The sequence below is a fragment of the Balaenoptera borealis genome (assembly GCF_965194805.1).
Source record: "Balaenoptera borealis genome assembly, chromosome: 10".
Lineage (NCBI taxonomy): Eukaryota > Metazoa > Chordata > Mammalia > Artiodactyla > Balaenopteridae > Balaenoptera > Balaenoptera borealis.
In genome coordinates, this window is record NC_138874.1 from 87,876,622 (window position 1) to 87,893,569 (window position 16,948).

The 16,948-nt window shown below is 48.5% G+C and overlaps 1 protein-coding gene and 1 pseudogene across 3 annotated transcripts in view; both read right to left on the bottom strand.

Moving 5' to 3' along the window:
- SLIT1 (slit guidance ligand 1) overlaps positions 1-16,948 on the bottom strand; it is a 175,423-nt gene that overhangs the window by 122,215 nt on the left and 36,260 nt on the right. The window lies entirely within an intron of this gene.
- Positions 11,900-12,382, bottom strand: LOC309635390 (small nuclear ribonucleoprotein E pseudogene; annotated as a pseudogene). The gene has a single exon. The product of its transcript is annotated as a small nuclear ribonucleoprotein E pseudogene (transcript).

Sequence of the window (16,948 nt, forward strand, 5' to 3'; positions counted from 1 at the left end):
CGCCCCCTCCTGCCCACCCACCTCCTCCCCAAGCCCCCGTGTCTCCACTGTCATTGGGAACCACAGTTGCGTGACAAATGATGAGGAGGTCCTGGGGATGCCATTTCATTCTGCAGGCGTCATTGTGCCTGACCTAAACCCAAATACCCAGGCCCTAGTCTCCCGGGTGACACCTGAAGGCCTCAGTTTCCTGGCAACCAGGAACAATGGCCCCTGGGAAAAGCACACACAGTTTGGGAAAGGGCAGCCTTTTTTCTCTGCGCCCCTGGGTACGACAGGGAGCTCTCCTCCACTGCAGGCAGAGTCTGGAGGGAAATTCAAGCCATGAGGGCATCAGGGCCTCCCGTGCCCAGCTCCCCACCCTAACCCTAAGTTGCAGGAAGTCTCCCAGTGCCCGGAGCTCCCCTACCTGGGACTTTATGAGCCGCCTCTTAATGGGACAAAAGCCCCTTTGAGCAGCCTCGCTGCCCCTCCTTCCCCTCGGCAGCCCTTCATTCCACGTTCCCCGAGCTGACTCAGGGTGTTCAGACTTCTGCTCTGGTGGCCCCCAGTGTTACCTTTGCAAGCAGAAGTGACATTCTCTTCTCCCTTTGAGCACCCTCAGTGGACACTGGGAGGATTAGCAAGAGCTCATGTGTGCGGCCGGCGCTCAGTACAGCAGCTGTTATCAAGGCCACTTTCTGGCTTGTGGGGCATCACCTATTTCCCAGCAGAAGCTGAGAAGCACAGTGACCAGAAAGAGACTGAGCAGGTCCCTGGGCTGACCTGTGCCCTTCACCACACACCCCTGAAACAACAGACATCCAGGAGGGTTGAACTTCCTTGGTGCAGAATCACAGCCCCCAGGTTCCCCCACAGACACAATGGGCTCCCAGGAGGATCTCAGAAACCTCCTCTCAAAACCAGGAACTCTCTAGTGAATTCTCATGTGTTGTAAAGGTTGTTTCTGTGAGATAACTCTTGCCTACGTGCTAGGGAAAGGGACTGACCTTTTTTTAAATTCACTCAAGTCCTGCTCATTTAAAAAAATTCCTTCTGACTGAAACCACAAGGCAACTTCTGCAACATCAAGTAAGTGAATTTTGAAGAAATTGTTCCTCTTCTCCAGCCTTTTTGCTTTAGCTCTTGGGACTCTGTGTTGTCTCCCATCCCCAAGAGGACAGGAAGGGAGGAAGGCTGTGACTCCTATTTGAAAGATGGGGTACTGGGGTACAGGAGACTCCAGGCCACAGCATCACCAAGGGGTGATGTCACAGCTGGGGCCCGGAAGCAGCCATGCACACAGAGCTGGGCCATCTTGTGGGCCCATCCTGTGCCAGGAGCAGAGGCAGGAGCCCAGAGCACAGGTTACAGGGGGCAGAGGGCGCCTGGTCCAGAGGAGCAAGCCTCTCTCCAAACCACAGACACAGGAAGAAGAGGGGAGCAACAAAACCGCGCCAGTCAGAAGATGCTAAGGCCAAGAATAGAGCAAAGCAGGAGGGCCGTGGGCTACCTGAGGTGCTGGTGAAGGTGGGGGACAAGACCTCAGGCATCACAGATCTGACCTCCTGAGGCTGGACGGGCACAGAGTCAGGCAGAGCAGCTCCAGTGAGCAGGAAGGCAGGGGGCTGGGCTCAAGCATCCCTGCGTCAGTCAGTCGGGAGGCCTCCCGACCCTCCCTCCATCCCTGCCCCACCTGGCGCCAGCGCCTCTGTGGGAGCTCCCGGAGGCCACGTCCTTCCCTTCCTAGCACTCACCGCTGTTTTGTCACTGTTTAGAGTGCTGACCTGATTGCCCTTTGTGATGCAGTTAAGTCCTGCACCATCAGCCACCTGACGTTTTGGACAAAACTCTAACTCATGTTGACTCCCACCCCCAACAGGACCTACCAGCTCTGGAAAGTAGAGCCCATAACCTTTTTCTCTCACCGCTGCACCCCACAGAAACTGGAATGAGGCAGGCACAGAAATATTTGCTGAGTGTGTTACAAATGAACAATTCAAGATCTGAGCCAAGAAAAGCCAGAGGCTGACAGACGGCCTGAGGCAGAGCCCTGTGCCCTCAGACTCGCAGGCATAAACTTCATGAATGGCACCCATTAAGCACAGCAAAGCATGTTGTCCAAGTAACTCACTCAGGATTTTGTTCCCCTCCTCATCCCTCGAGTGCATGCCTATGTCGTCACCTGATGGGAACCCATCAGCACTTAACATGTGGTTCCGAAACACTGAGGCCCAATGGCCACGCACTGTATCACCCCATCAGCCTCTCCCTGGGGGAGGTGGAAGGGACCTCTCGAGTCCATCCTCCTCCCTCGAAGGGAAGCCCCTTAAAGAGCAGTGGACCCGAAGAGCCAGGACAATAGGACAGCCCCCACTAAATAGAGCTGACACCAGCAGAGACGCAGACACTGCCAAGTATGCCTCTGCACTGCCGGCACTTCACCCCGCCACGGAGGTCCATAATCATCCCCATTTACAGGTGAGGAGATAGGCTCAGGGGCTTACGCCGCGGGGCCACCGTCCTGCGGCTAGAAGTAGCCACCGCAGAACTTGACAGTGAAACAGAGTGGGGCCCTGTGGGGAGTCCCAGGCACAGAGGCCCTTTTGTCCCCCGTTTCTTGGAGGCAAAAATCCAGCCTCCATGACCTTGCCTGAGTTCCAAAGGGCAGATTCGAACAGTTGCTAATCGAGGAAGGAGCAGCTGAGAAACCACCTGAGGCCAGATTAAAGGGGGCAGAGATGCTCCTCGAGATTAGGAGACCACCTGAGACTAAGGGGGGGCAACCCCTGGTTACACCCTGATCTTGTCAGAGACCCCACCTTTGAACCCCTGTTATAAAGCCCCTCAACAAATCCTCCTGGGTTGGGACACATAGTTTTTCGAGGGAGGAGCCCACGGTGCCCCCCTTTGCCTGGCAAAGTAACGAAGCTGTCCTTTTCTACTTCACCCAAAACTCTGTCCCCGAGATTTGATTCGGCACCGGTATACAGAGAGCCTGAGCTTTCAGTAACAACCCCAAAGCCCTCTCTCACAACCCCAGTGCCCTGGGCTTAAACGTAGGATCCCCTGAGGAGGTGGAGACTGAGAAGCGCAGAGCCCATGGCACACTGGAATCAGCAAGGGGGAGGGGTTGGGGGCGAGGCTGACGCCTCAGGAGCTGGAGCAACAGTGAGGATGCCCAGGTGGCAGTGGTTTCTTGCTGGGCAGCAGCGAGGCCTTGGGAGGCAAAGGCCCAAAACCTGAAACCTGAGCAGAGGTAAGTCCAGGTGGGATGCAATTAGTACCTTAGCTCAGCAGGGCCTCCAGCCTCTTGGCAGCTCTCGCTGGACGCTGTGCTCCAGGCCTCACACTGACAGGCTCACTCCCCAGAGCAGCTGCTCGTCCAAGCAGAGGGAGGGCTGCAGAAGCGCAGTTAAACACCACTGATGCGTCCAGCCTCCTGTTTCTGAAAATGGCAATGAGGGGGACCAGGTTGGGGGGCAGGTCTTCAGCTAAAAATGTTTCCCTTAGGCATCATTAGACACAATCCTGTTTTGCCTGCCCTTAAGAAAAACAACCGTGAGCTGACACACCATGCCCTGGGGAGAGGCCAGAAGCGATGGTGGCTGGCAAGGCCCTCCAGACCCCTGGGTGGGCTCCTGAATTTCTGGGGTTCTTTGGGTGATCACGGAATTTAATATTGGAAGGGGACTCTAGGGCTGGCTAGCCTCATGTGTCAGCATCTGCACTTGGCATTGGTGGTAAAGAATGTAGACACACCAATAAAACAGTATTCTGAATAAAAAACCCTTCTCCTTAAATGGAAACGAGAACCATTTCCACCAGGCTTTTTAACAGAGCGCTGGCGGGCATGATTTGTTCACCCTGAAGGGCTGCTAAAACTTCGAAAAGAGCAGAGAGGAGTGATGCTTCCATGTTTACAAAGCCCCAGTTTGAGAGCTTGAAAGATCTGGAGGCACATTCTTGCTGTATAAGAGGCAACACAGCATCCTTGGGGCACGACGTGACACGCCGGGAGGCAGTGGCTACATCATAAGGAGGCGTCTCACCCCCTCCCTTCTGGGTGTGAGCTGATATTCACAACAGGGAATCAGAACAGATTGAACAGGGCCAAGTCCTCCCTATTAGAGTCAAAACAGATGACTATCAATACCTACACCTCAACAAAGCCGGATGCTCTCAGAGTTAAATGAGCTGTGAAGACCAGCATCGTTCTAACTTGGACCAAGTGGATGCCCAGCGAAGGCAAATAAGAGACAAAGGAACCTTTTCGCTGATTAAGCTCCAGTCCCTTGGTCAGCACTAGAAACAACTGCGTTTTTATTTCTTTAAAAGAAATGTTTTCCTTCTCCTGAGTAATAAAGGGAATTCCTCACAGCACCTGCCCATCAAGAAACAGTAGGTGTTAATGGATGCACTTTGGAGAGAGGCGCTGTCTTCATGACTCATTTCTTTCTTGTTGGAAAGAGAATTTCCAGAATCTCAGACGTAATTTTCAGAATCTCAACGACATTTGGTTGCCCAATTATCTTTGTTTGAAACAAACAAAAAAAATCAAACTACAAATCATCAAAAAACAGCTTTGGAAAATTTTGCTCTAATATATTCTAAGTATAGAATGAGGATAAGATGCTGGTTGATGGGTAATGGAAATGTAACCATTTTCTTTTGTTCCCTGCATTTCCTATGTTAAAAAGACTAGGATTTATCTATCAAGAAGAATACAGGCTTAACATTTCTTGCTGGTTTACCACGTGCAAAATGTGGGCCAAAATCTCAGGCCCTGTCACTGGCATCATTTTATTTTATCCTTGCTCAACAATCTTGGATAGGTCTTTATTATGCCCTTTTTCCAGATGAGAAAACCGAGTCTAAGCAAGATTAAGCGACTTGCCAGGGTCAACTAGGTAGTAAGCAGCAGAGTTGTTGGATTCCAGAGTCCAAACTCTTAACTTCCGTGTTATGCCTAATCCCCAACTCCTGGTTATTTTGGCAGCAGCAGAGAATACATAGAAAATCCAAATGGAAAGTGCCCCATGGCTTCCCCAAGTCAGAGCCTCAGGGACACCTGCACCTTCAGAAATGCACAACCGGCACCTACATGCACCTCTAACACCAACAGATGGCGCTTGTCAGCAAGGGACGCACTCCTGCAGGGAGCCCCAGGGACAGAGCCATTTGCAGTCTGTGGTCAATGTTCAAATGACCAGTTGTCCATAGGCTTCCCTTAGGGACAACTGAGGTCTCATGTCATCTCCAGCTGGCTGTGAAAGATGTTATTAAAAATCATCGAGAAATGAGTGCCAGCCTTTGCTCACACAGTTTACTGTGAGGACCTGCCAAAAATGATTTCTTGTTCTCTGTTTCCTACCAATGGAGCTGATAACTTGTAGGAAACTGGTTTGTTTTTTCTAGTTGCCTTTAGAAGAATAAGACATTCAGATGCCCAGGTGAAGTGACCACATTTCAATATATCTGACACAGAAGCATGGGGAAGTTTATGTTTGAACACTGTAATTGCCATATGTGCGTTTGTCCCTGTGAAATGCGATTGTTCATGTCTATTAGTTGTTTTTTTTTCACGTTCCCTTTTTTTTTTTTTTTCATTTCACGAGCACTGGCAGGGAAAAAGCCAGGCTACCCACCAGATTATCATAGCTTACAGATTCTGTAAGCCTGTCAGATTCTCATAGCTTACACCCACCTCCCACTTGTAAAACCAGCGACCACACAAGCACCCGTCAACACTCTAGACAAGCCCTAGACCATATCTAACTCAACCAATGCTCCCCATGCCCGACCAATCATGGCAGGCTTGTAATAAGTTGGGTGAATGAATCCATCCATCCATCCATCCAGAGGGGAAGCCAGGCCCGCCAAGCTGGGAAGGAGGGGTGCCTCTCAGCCAAGCAGCAAGGCGAGAGGCCGTCTCCGGAATGCCCACGTCCTTCAGGAGGGACACTCACCATGGGAAACTGCGACAACTCAGGGGTCTAAGCCTGGCTGCTGCTCTGCAAACATCAACCAGGAATCACCCTCAGGATCCTCGCCCGCAGCAGACGCCTAGGAGAGGCTCCCAGTGCGTCCCCGCCTGACGTGGCGCCCTTTAATAATGCTCTAGACCCATCCCTGGGAACAGATATGCCTCCTTTCTCTTCTTTCCTAAATGGTTCCTAAAGATTATGAAGAGGAGAGCTGGTCACACGCACGCAAATAGATAAAAAGTCATTTTGGTGTTTTGTTCTGTTTTCCAAGAAAAGAGTATTGACGTGGTCAAAAATGGTTGGTCTGTGACAGAAAACTAAAATCTCCACCCACAAGCCACTGTTCTGGACTCCGGGATGCCCTGGTTGTTTGGGGAACCTCATGGAAGCCATAGAAGTCCAGATACAAACTGCTAAGTGGCTTCCTCCAAAAGGCCCCAGGTAATAAAGTCTCCTTTGAGAATTGACATGTCCAAAGGATTCTCTGAGAAATGGTGGGCAGAGTCCCTGTTGGAATGGTGAGTTGGTCTCTGTGTGCTTATGGGGCATCGGGCCCTTGGCTCCCTCTGGTCGGCTGGGGACTCGCAAGAGTCAGCCTGGGTGCAAAGCCTCTCACAAGTGAGGAACCCAGAGTGCCAACCACGGGTCTCAGCACTGGGCACACCACCCCTCTGCTATGCATGCAGCAGGTGGCAGTGATGGAAACCTTCTCTACGCTCACTCCTGGCACTCAGCCTGGGGCTCTGGCTTCTGCAGAGAACAGCTCTCCTCTTCCTCTCCATCCTCTCCGGGGCCCTGCGGGGCAACAGAACCCCAGTGTGGCTTTTTCCCCTTCCAGCCATCCCTCATCCCTGGGAGCGGGAACATCTCTGGCGGTGGCTTTGGAGAGGTGATGGAAGGGCCGCTGTCTCCCTGCCAAGGGGAATGTCACGCCACCAGAATTTATGTGCCAGCTTTCCTTGTACCAGCTTTTCCCAGGTTACCTCCCCACCCATTACTACCCCATTAGTTGCCATGTGTTTTCCCCTAACTGTCACCAGCCCACACTGCCTCTTTGTTACCCCGCAGCTCTGGGGCCAGCCCCTTCCCAAGCAAGGGGCTGAGCTTAAACTCCACATTGTAAAATATTTCCTCCCTCTCTCTTGTCCCTCTTCGCCGGCCTCCCCTGGGCCCCAGAGCCTTTAGTAAAACAAACCCGCCAAAAGGCATTCTCTGCTCTGTTTGCACAGCACGAGTGGGCCCCCGAGTTGCCTGGCGCCCCTCATCTTCCACCAACACACTTCCCCTCCTTATTGGTATTCAGTCAATACCTTGCTTTCCTGACCCTTCCCTGCTTGGCCTCTGAAATCTGCCGACAGAAGGGCCTTTGTTGAAGGAGCAGAGGGGTGCAAACACCAGGGCTCTGAAGACACCATGTGGACTCCAAAGGGTAAATGAGTCATTGCTCAATGGGGGCCCGGAGAGAGCGGTTCCTCTGAGCACCTCCAGAACCAGACTCTTCCTGAGGACAAACCTTCCGTGTCTTTTTACAGATCCAACACCATTTCCAGAGCTATTCGTTGATTTTTATTGTTCCAAAATTGATTCCAAAATGTGGACCAGAATCTGGGGTCTGGTAAATATTTTGTTACACAATTCGCTGGAAGCACTTAGGTATGAAGCATAGCTTCTAACACTGGGGCTTAGGTGAGGGGCCTCCCAGGCTCCCACCGTCTGCCAGTTTCATGTGTCTGGGAGCAGATGAACCATCCCAAACACCATTTGGACCGGGCCTCTCCCCTGCTTACAAGTCCTCTTTGTGTCCCTGGTTAGACCACTCTGCATCTAAAAGCGCCCCAAGGCCAGGCTCCCCCAGCATCTCGGGCATGCGATCCTGGCAGACGTGGAGTCAGCCCCTCCTTGAACTCTTCCAGGGATGAAGCACCAGGCAGAGCAGCCCACCCCTCAGCAGCCCACTCTTCAGGAAGCCTGCCTGATACAGAACAAAATCCACTTCCTCATTCCTTCTGCCCACTTCTGGAAGTCATGCTTCTGAAACAAATCGGTCCCTTGTCCTCATGACAGCCCTTCACATAGATTTTTAAATTACTCTCAGGGTTCCTCTGTATTTGTTTTCATCACACCAAACAGCCCAGGCCCCTTGACTCTATCTCATATGAAACAGTTTCCAGGTGGCTCCCGATGTTAGCCGCCCTCCTCCAGAACATGTTTCATGTTCTCCCCGCAGCCTCCCACAATAAAACACAAATAAATAAATAAAATACATAACTTTACACAATAAAACACAAATCCTAGTACTGAACACTGTTCTCTGGATGTGCTCAAATCAGCAGAGACTAGAACAGGCCTATCCCCTCCCCTGGAGAGGCCACTTTGCCTCTATTCGTTTAACCTAAGACTGCATTCACTCTTTTAGCCACCTTACTGGGCTCCTGAGTCATTCTCCACTTGCAGTCACAGGCTGTTTTCATAACAAGTGCTGCTAAATCAGGTCCCCCCGCCCCTCTTCAACGCTTTCACCGTCATCTTCACATGTATCAGCATTTCATTTCACCTCGTTGATTCCCACCTAGTTCATGGAGATCTTTTTCAGTCTTACTTCTATCATCGTGAGTATAATGGCTATCCCTTTGCAGCTTTGTGCCACTTGCAAATCTGTTGAGCACCCCTTCTGTATGCTCATCCAATTCATTAATAAGAATGATAGAGCAGAGTCCAGAGAAACTAATGACTTGCCTAAGGTGTCACAGCCAGATAGGGACAGAACCAGATCTAGAACACAAGCATCCTGGCTCCCAGTCCAGTACTCATTTCTGTCACGCTCTGCCAAAAATTCTCCAGGACCCCTCAGACGGCTCTCTCTCCAGCCATCTATCATACCTACCTCCTTACTGGTCCATCCTGAGAGGCCCTGATTATAGACAGGAAAGTCTGGTCAGGGCTGGATTCCTGGGAGGAAAATGGGGAAACTGCCCCCTGGCTGAAGGATCCTACTTCGTTAAATCATACCAGCTTCTTGCAGCTATAGCTCTGTGCTTCTCCAGGGAAGCCTCTGGAGTAGCCCACCCAACAGACCAGGCCAAGCAGAGCTGGAAGCAGCAAGGAGATCTAGGGGTATTCCTTCACAAGGATGCCTGGGATAAATGGAATAGAACAAGGGGGACCACAGAGATTCTGGGGATAGATCTGAACCTTGGAAAGAATCTGTACAATGGGCAGTCACTTACAGATAGCTTTAGCCCTCTTACAAACAATTCTCACAGATCTGTCCTAGAAACATGAATGCTCCCTTGAAGAATCTGCCAAAGATAACGGCCAGTTAAAGGACTGACCCTTGGCCCACATCCTTGCTCTAAGTATAACTCTAGAGAGCATACCAAGATCACTGGGCAAACGTGCCAGGAAAACAGGTCAAGATCACTACAAGGATTCCTAACGATCTGAGCTGCTCACCAACAAGACTAGCTGTCTTGTGAAGTAGTGAACTCCCCATCACCAATGTGTTTAAGTGAAGGCTGGAGTATATTACTTTCATCCCACTTGAATCCAAAGATCTAAGCTCCCATACCCTCTTTTCTGCCGTGACAGGTCCCTTGTGATTCCAAATAAAAAGCCATCACTGGGCCCAAATAGCCAAAACAATTTTGAAAAAGAAGAGCAAAGTTGGAGGACTCACACTTCCTGATTTCAAAACATATTTAAAAGAGACAGTAATCAAAACACCGTGGTACTAGCATAAAGACAGACAAAAAGACCAATGGAATAGAATAGAAGGCCAGGAATAAACCCTTTCCTATGTGGTCAAATGATCTTTGACAAGGGTGCCAAGACCATCCAATGGTAAAAGGACAGTCTCTTCAACAACTGGTGTTCAGAAAACTGGATATCCACATGCAAAAGAATGAAGGTGGGCCCTCAACTCACACCATATTTTAAAAAACTGCTTACCACCCAAAACTATAAAACTCCTGGAAGAAAACACATGGGAAAAGTTTCATGAGATTGGACTTGGCAATGATTTCTTGGGTATGACATAGGCAACAAAAGCACAGACAACAAAAGCAAAAATAGACAAATGGGACTACACCAAATTTTAAAACTTCTAAGCATCAAAGGACACAATCAGTAGAATGAAAAGGCAAACTGTAGAATGGGAGAAAATATTTGCAAATCATGTATCTGATAAAGAGTTAATGCCCAGAATGTTTAAAGAACTCCTACAACTCAATAACCAAAAAAAAAAAAAAAAATCAAATAACCTGATTTAAAAATGGACAAAGAACTTGCCCAAAATCTTTGAGCATTTTTCCAAAGATGATATACAAATGGCCAACAAGCATTTGAAAAGATGCCCGACATCACTAATCATCAGAGAACACAATCAAAATCACAATGACATGTTACCTCACACCCATTAGGATGACTACTATCAAAAAACCAGAAAATAGCAAGTGTTGGTGAAATGGTGCAATCACTGTGGAAAAGAGTATGATGATTCCTAAAAAAATTAAAACTAGAACTACTATATGATCCAGTAATCCCACTTCTGGTGATATATCCAAAAGAACTGAAAGCAGGATCTTAAGGAGTATTCACAACAGCCAAGAGATGGAAGAAACCCAAATGTCCATCAATGGATGAGTGGATAAACAAAAATGTGGTATATACATACAATGGAATATTATTCAGCTTTAAAAAGGAAAGAAATTCTGACCCATGCTATAACATAGATGAACCTTGAGGGCATTATGCTAAGCAAAATAAGCCAGTCACAAAAAGACAAACACTGTATGATTCCACTTATGAGGCACCTAGAGAGTCAAATTCATAGAAACAGAAAGTGGAACAGTGGTTACCAGGGGCTGGGGGGAGGGGAGAAGGGAAGTTGTTTAATGTGTACAGAGTTTCAGATCTGCAAGATGAAAATATTCTGGAGATCTGATTCACAATGTAAATCTATTTAACACTACCGAACTGTACACTTAAGCGTATGGTTAAGATGGTAAATTTTATGTTATGTTTTTAATCACAATTTTTTAAAAAGCCATCGTTGACAAGTGGCAAGACAGTCTAAAACTGGAAAGGGCGAATGGGAATTTGGATTTCAAAGAAGCAGAACCAAGCTACAAGTATATCAATGGAAGCTGAGGAGCCTTTTGGATATGAATACCAACCCTTTATATAACAATCTCTGCTGCCCCTGTGGACTTCTGATGCCTAAGTATAAAGTCCCAAAGAAATAAAGTCCATGTGTATGTCCTAGGAAGGACTTTTGATGCTAACAGGCTCAATGTTAAAGTTTAAATTAAGATTGAGATTGATACCAGTCAAGAATTAATGAAAAAGGCAACGCACCGTATCCGAGTGTTTATTTCTTTAAATCTTGCACTATTACAGATCACAAATTTAAATGTAATGAGGTATAATTTGTGTTAATATTCACGCCAAGTTAACCTCAGAAAGAGCTCTATATTATAGTCAACTCCTGGGGAATGTGTTCAGAGAAAGGGTCTGCTCCTGCCAAGCCACTGTCAGTACCAACAACTGGCCAGATAGAGGCCTGCATCTCCTAAGCAAAGGACTGGACCCCACAGAACTATGGGAAAAAGAGCCAGGGATTTGGGAAACACAAGGGGTTGGGTTTATCAGCTCTCTGTCTGCCCTTCACCCACCCCACTCCAAGGCTCCCCGCAAGAGCAGGAGACCCACGGAGCTTCCCTGGGACAAACATCAGGCTCTGCCAAGAGGCTCCATGTTAACACTGGGGCCAAAGCCAGACTGACCATGGGGGTGAACAGCCAGGGGCTCCTTGCCCTCCGGCACATGGATGGGGGTCAGGAGGAAGGAATGGGTCCAAATAAGGCAATGGTTCCCAGCCATTTCACCAGACGGATGCCTTTTTTTTTTTTTTTTTAAAGAAAACAATGTAAATATTTTAATAAAAACAATCCCACAGCATTTATTGTCATCTGGTAATAACATAAAGGTGAGCAAAACAATATGAATAAATGCTTTAGAACTACACTTCTAACAAAGCACACCTAAAAAAACTGTATTGCCTTCTCAACAATTTCTCACTTCACTGATCATTTCTAGTTGGAGACACTTTGGAGCAGAGTAATGTTATCTCCTTTTAGCATGATCCGACCCAGTTGTTTTCTTGACTTTGTTTTAGAATGAATCTCTTCTGCATCATCTAATACGAGGTTCATATACTCATCAAAACCAATGATACAGCCCTCTATCTGCATATTCACTTGCTCATAAAGCCACACCTGAATCCGAGATCTATTTTGCAAGTATCTGAAGATGAGATTGATTGGCTGCACCATCACCTTCTGCACCTTCTGGCCCTGGCCCTGGTACGCCATGGTGGAAGCTCACAAAGACCACACTATCAGAAGGATGCCTTTTGATAGCTCCTCCACCACACCCTCAAACCCAACATTTGAAAGATCTGAGCCATTAGAATATCTTTATTAATACTATACCTTTTCATATTTTTACTATTAACCAAGAGCCAATTAATCAACTGCCAGTCAGGGCTTCCCATTAGCATCCACCAAACAGCTGCACCACCAAACTGATATATCAAAAATTAAAAAAAAAAAAAAAAGAAACATTGAGTTTGCACATTTGGCCCTACTGCACACATTGTAAAGAGCTTGAGGAGCCCCATCATTTCTTCTTTGAGCTTCTCGAGATCCCCAGACACCTGGCTGGGAATCCCAAGTAGAAAACAGAACCACCTGGGCCACAGTGGTTCAGCTTAAGGAGAGGGTCTAACTAGGAGATGCCAGGTCCTGGCCCAGCATCATCCAAGATTGAGTCAGTCAAACCCCACCACGTGCCAGTTACCATCTCATCACCTGAGTCCAGTCCTTGCCAACTCACGTCTGTCTCCAACAGCTAAAAGGTCCATGTCTCCTCCTTGAACCCCTCCTCTCTCCACTGCCAGCTCAAGCTCTTCCTGCCTCCAAGGAAGCAGGGGCTCCCTGTGACTACCCTCCACACCCCATTTCAAGCAGAGGGGTACCCCTGCTGCTTCTGCAGAGACTCAATTCAACCCACCCCCAGTAGATATTACTCATCCTACAAGCCAGCACTGGGCTCTTGAACAACTGGCTTCATGTTTCTAGACCGCAAGTCAAGGCCAACTACAGATCAAGGAGAACAACGGTCAGCTGGCAAGTACTGAGTCCATGAAGCCGGGGCCCAGCACAGACTGCCATGTCCCAAGATATCAGAGAAGGGAGGGAAGAACTAGTGAGCCCTACACAAACAATGGAAGCTGTTTACTCTCCTCTCACAGCCTTCGGGACAATGTCTGCCACCAGAAAGAAACCACGGCTTGCCGGCCCTGCCGAACCCGCTCGTGCTGGGGAAACAAGGATGGGTAGGCCTAGGTCCCTGCCCAGTCTGGTAGGGGGTAGGGGAAGCAGGGAAAAGGGTTATGTGGACCGTTGTGGGGACTCTGACCAAGATATGAGCAACTGCTAAGAGGGCACCGAGAGGGGGAAACAACCCAAGTGTCCATCAGCAGCTGAATGGATAAAAAAATGTGGTATATCCACAGTGGAACATATTACTCAGTCATGAAAAAGAATGAAACTTTGATATATGCTACAACATGAATGGACCTTGAAAACACCATGTTAAGTGAAATAAGCCAGTCATGATGGCAAATATCATATGATCCCGCTTATACAAGGCAAATTAGAATAGGCAAATTCATAGAGACAGAAAGTAGACAAGAGGTTACCAGGACCGGGGGGAGAGGGAGAAATGGGAATTATTGTTTAATAGGTAGAGAGTTTCTGTTGGGGATGATGAGAACTTTGGGGTATAGATAGTCCTGATGGTTACCCAACATTGTGAATGTAGTTAATGCCACTGAATTGTACACTTACAAATGGTTAAAATGATAAGTATTAGGTTGTGTATATTTTACCACAATAAAAAAAAAAAGTTATAAAGGAAAAAAACAAAAAGAAGGTATTAAAGAGGGAACAGTCAGTTTTACCAGGGGTGGGAGGAACCGAGGAACTATGACAGGGAGGTAACATTTCAAACAAGCTAAGGGAGATGTGGTCCCATCTGTCCCTCCTGCTCAGGTGCAGACAGTGGGAGGAAGGGGAGGAGAACCCTCTGTGGCCCCCTGGCTATCACTCATTCCAGATTCCTCATTCTAGAAGACAGAGCCCGTCTACACCTCCTTCCAGGCCGAGATCCACACAACACTCTGTAATTGTGGGGTCCCTGCTCATGGGGCAACTGCACCCTCTCCATCTACCTGTGTCTCCCACATCCTTCAACACCTGACTTTAAACCTACCTTCCCAGAGGACTCCTGAGCAATCTCTTTCTTCTTCCTGTTTCTCTATTTTCTAAAATTTTCTATAACGAAAGGCAGTACAGCATGGTGGGTAAGAGCGTGCCGTGCATTCAAAGCCTAGATCTGCCGACAACTAGCTATGTGACCCATTTACTTAACCCCTCCATGCCTCAATTCTCCCAACTGTAAAATGGGGATAATAATGGCTTAGGACTGTAACAATTAAAATGAGAAAATGCATGGAAATTGTTTGGCACGTAAGTGCTTAACAATTGTATTAAACTCTCTTTTTTAAAAATACTGGAATGATCGCTCAAGCATTTTTAAATGCCTTATTTAACTTTAAAAAAAAAAAGAAACCTCTTTTCTTTGCTTTTCTCTATTTTCCAAATGTTCAATATCATAGCAAAATTATTTATACAATGTTTGAGATGGTTTTTAAAAAATCCTCACTCCCCTAGAAGTTATTCACAGCAGCCCCCTCCTGCATGCCCCCTCTGTTCAGAATCTTCTCCATGCTTATGAATTGTTTATTCCGCACCGATTTTATCAAGCTGTAGGAGAGAACTGGCAGCTTTTCATTCCTTTGAGCCCCTGTAAAAGGTCCCCAGCAGGACACGATCCCCTGCGGATGACCCATCCACAGCTCTTGCCCCCAGCCCTCCCCCAGGCCCTGGTTTCCAACTGGCTGTCCTTATTTGTGAAGGCTCACAAAAGTGTGGTTGTGAGGCAGTGGGGGGCAGAGCCACGGCCGGGGCTGTGCTCAGGACATCCATCCACGCTGGGCAAAGTCAGCCGCTCTGGCACATGGTCCGTCAATCTCAGGCTGGCTGCCCTCTTCCGCAGAGGCTCCTGGGCCGACCCAGTGGGACGCGTGCATCTTCACTAGAGCTTTGACTGCAGGCACAGATTGAATGATTGGAAAGCACTTTGAGAGCCCAGAGTGCTCCATAATTGCCAACTCATAATCCCCAAATCGCTCTCTGCACGGCAGCAAGAGGTGAAGCGTCTGCCCTTGGGAGGGTCTTTGTTCCTGTGGCTCTCGCACCAGAACCAAGTCGGGCAGAGACAGACGGGGGCTCTGCCCGAAGAGGGGTCCCCACCTAAGACTCAGCAAGCATGCTGGGGAGCAAGGCTTCTCAAAGTGTGAACCAGATGGGGCTTGACAATAACGCATATCCTTGGGCCCTTCCACACCTGTTATCTCAGGGTCTCTGACGATAGTGCCTGGGGATCTGCATTTTAAAATCCCCTAAGTGACTCCCACACTAATTTGAGTACTGATGGTTTAGCGGGAGGTGCATGGGTCTGGGGTCAGGGGGACATGAGTTCAAGTCTCAGCTCTGATCCTTATTGTCTGAGGCCTCAGCAAGTCTGACACTAGACCCACAAGATCTAGGTATTCCCTAAAAATAAAATTTTCAAGACTTTCACAGTCGTATCAATTTGGCAACACCCTACATGTCCCCTGGGGGCTTTATAGTGAGCACAAGTGGATTAAAGGGGCTGAAAGTCACTCCACAGAGAACCTTGTTTGACCTCAAACTTCCCCAAACCTTCTAACCAAGGAAGCTTCTTTCTATCATTAATGCCAGAAACACCTCACAGACTTAATACCTCACAGACAAAGGTCCTGAAATTCCTTTCTGGGAAAAGAGGAGTCCGGGGAGTGAGGGATGGCATCTTAAGGCAGTTCTGGCAGGAAGAAGCCCCATTCCTCACGCTTGGGGTCCTCGGCGGGTGGCAAGGACGGTTCAGTTCCGCAGATCTGTTGCCTGGAGCGGACGCGTCACAAAAGCGAGGTCACCCTCCTGCTTCGGGTAATTTCCCTCGGAGGCAAGACAGATTCATTTTTAACAGCTCTTCATTTCAGCAGAGAATGCCCCCTGCCTCTGATGGGGGCTGGGGACCAGGACGGGAAGGGAGGCTTTGTTCTTCTGACCAGTGCTGACAGTTTAATTAAACCCAGCTCGAGACAAGGTCGGTGGGGTCAGGCATTCTTCAACAGGGCTCCAGCAGAATATCACACCCCCGCCTCTCCAGCCACCGAGGCCCCCGGTAATGAGTTATCCTGGTCCTTACAGCAGGGATATAAATAAGGGGGAATCAATGCCCTGGGCTGCCCTTAATCACCCACCCCCACCCCTTCCAGGCCCAGCAGAGACACAAAAGGTCAATCTTGTCAGGGCACATATTGGTTTCAAGGCTAAAAAGAAACCCAGAGGAACTGTGTTTCCAGAAGCGGCTTCTGGACGAGGAAGGGAACGCAACCAGCAAGAGGAGGGATTGCAAGGCAGCGGGAGAGACTCCTCCCCAAATCTGGGAGGACAGAGCACAGGCGGGTGACACTCACGGTGCTCCCCACCCAAATGTGGGTGAAGCCTCGGTTTTGCTGCTATAAGAGAAGGAGGCAGGTTCAAATTTGTCCCTCTAACCCTAACCATAACCCCTATGTGCATCTGCAAAACAACATCTCCACACCCTCTCATGGGTGGCTATCAGGTGATGAAGCTGATCTTCAACCCAGGTCACCTGCCACCAGGATATAACCACCCCAGGCAGGAGATACGGGTCCAGCCAGTCAATCATCTCCCCCCCAACTCCAAACTGTTGATAGGTCAGAGGATACAGACTGCTTTTTAAGAGCA